At 37.5% G+C, this 2,516-nt stretch overlaps 1 non-coding gene across 1 annotated transcript; it reads left to right on the forward strand.

Annotated features, from left to right (window-relative positions):
* Positions 1-1,080: 1,080 nt before the first annotated feature.
* LOC125995386 (U6 spliceosomal RNA) lies at positions 1,081-1,187 on the forward strand. The gene has a single exon (XR_007490923.1). It is a non-coding gene; the product is annotated as a U6 spliceosomal RNA (small nuclear RNA).
* Positions 1,188-2,516: the final 1,329 nt, after the last annotated feature.

Raw genomic sequence — 2,516 nt, forward strand, 5'->3', positions numbered from 1 at the left:
AGTATTTGGGATCATACCAAGATCATCTGTGCTCAGCCTGTTGAACTATCTTTTTATTTTGATCTTCCATAATTTTTCAGATGATGAAATAAGGGACAAACATTGATCAAATATGGACAAAATATACTTCTGTTTTTGTTGTTTTAATTTAAATTAAAGTGTCCTAGTTTTGATAGAGGGATGATGAGGACTTTCTTGGCTAGGTCGGGCTCCTGTTGTCCCTTAAGCCCAAGGGTCTGAAAGCTGCAGGGTAACAGCAGAGAAACTCACAAAGCAGTCTGATGAGTTCTAGGAGTCAGCCAGCTTTATTTCACTGTCCTAACCTAACATATACATTTCCTCACATGGATTCTATGCTAAGCCTTTTCCTAGCAGCTATTTCTCTACTCCTGGCTTTCTCAGCCTCTGTCTCACTTTCAGCTGCTTTTTCCAGGCTTTCTTGCTGACTAACTCCCTTTGCTGATTCTACAGCTGCTGCTGCTTTGCTGACACTCAACTGCTGATGCTGGATTTGATGCTGAATTGCTGGTACTGAATATGAGGCTGTATCTCTCTGTTGAATCTCGCTGTTGATTCTCACTTCTGCCACACTTCTCTTTCTTATTCTCCTTCTTTTTTATTAAATATATTTTTATTTTAATCTTAATATCATTCTCCTTATTAATACCTCTCTCCCTCCATGCTGACTCCTTTACCTGTCCATTCCAGCAGTGGGCAGTTCTGATCATTCATGTGGGATAAATAAGTTGGGGGAGGAGATATCCACTTGCATTGTCATGGAATCATCCTAGTGATGAAAACTAATCTCCCCCACTCAAAACTAAACCTATCCAATTCCAGAGAATAGATGATTGTTCTTAGAAGAAATAAAGGAGAAAGTGGAGAAGTAATTCAGAGTTCAAAGTTAAAAGAGCACTGGCCTAAACTAATAATGTGAGAGAGCAACTAACCTTGTCAAAAGAAGAGCATAATAAGGAACCATAGATACTTCTTATGTACAAGTTTCTGTTAAAGTAAGTTCCTTTGCCAGAGAGATCATTCAAGCAATATACATATAACAAGCACAAGAGGCCCGGAATTGTGCTCACTTTAACAACACTTATAGTAAAATTGGAACAATATAAAGAAGATTAGTATGGCCCCTGCACAAGGAGGACATGCAAATTTGTGAAGTATTCCATATTTTTAGTTGATTAATATTTTTGTGTGATGGACTTTACTGTTTTTAGACTTCCCAAGTAAAAAGCAGAGGAGAAGCCATTGGAACCAAGACACAATGGAACAGAAGATAGTGATTTCAGGAATGGCCACCGTTATTCCTCCTGGACTCACCTGGAAACAAGAGAGAGATTATATAGGTCCCCTTTTCTTGAGCCCTTCTACAATAGTTAGGGGAAGCGGTCAAAACCCGAGAGTTTCATACCCACAAAAAAACTCGAGAAGAAGCTCACAACCTCATCATGGAAATGGTTAAGCTCAACCCTGACTTCAAGACCCCTGCAGATTACAAACCACCAGAAATATGTGTGAGTGATAAAGCAATGATTCCAAAAGATGAAACCCAACTAAAATCATGTATGAAATCATGGTGCTTAATCAAAGAAAAAAAATCTTTGGAGAAATTTTAATCAAATATATATATTTTAATTTTTATTGTGATCATAATGGGTTACATATCTTTCACAGTAGTATTTTAGGTACATATTAACATTGAAACAAGGGAATACCCATCACCAAATTTGTCCTCCCCCACCCCAGTTCCCTTTCTGAAATCCATATACCCCACCATCACTCCCGAGCTGCTAGAGAAGGTGGTCCCCTCTTTGTCTAGCTTACTATTAGTGGTCATATATCTGTTTGGTCCTGGTACCCTCCCTTGTTTCCCCCTCTATTTAAGAGGCAGAGCTAGATAAATCGAGTTATGTGGTTTTGTTTGAAGGAAAGAAAAGCAATATAATGGGATACAAAATAAGAAAAAAAAAAAGAAGTCAAATACGCTGAAAATGGGCACGAAGACCTTCTAGAGACTTTCAACCTCAGTTTGAGAGAGGACATGAAAAAGGTAATTGAAACACCACAACAATACAGAAAGAAATATCAAATTAAATATCCAGTGAGCACTACAGCAATAAAGACAAGCACCACATAACAGTCTCGGTTCTGAAATCAAACCATGCCAGAGTGCAAAAAGAAAGAAAAAGATAAGATAAAATAAAATAAAATTGGAAATATCAACTTCAATATCTACATCAAAATAAAGATGTCAAAAAAATCAATCAATCAATACATAAATATGTGGTAAGATAATTATTTTGTGTGTGTGTGTTTTTTCTTTTTCCCCCTGCATAGGCACATTAAGTTTTGGGGATATTATAGAGGGAATTCCCTTAGCCTAGGAATTACAGGGTTTTCCATCCCTGAAGTATACTGTCATGGGGTTAACTGTAGACTCCACGTATGATTATTTACTCTCCCCTCGGTGCATTTGTGGTGTATGGAAGACTTCTGCTTCATCT

The sequence above is a fragment of the Suncus etruscus genome, chromosome 17 (genome assembly GCF_024139225.1).
Source record: "Suncus etruscus isolate mSunEtr1 chromosome 17, mSunEtr1.pri.cur, whole genome shotgun sequence".
NCBI lineage: Eukaryota > Metazoa > Chordata > Mammalia > Eulipotyphla > Soricidae > Suncus > Suncus etruscus.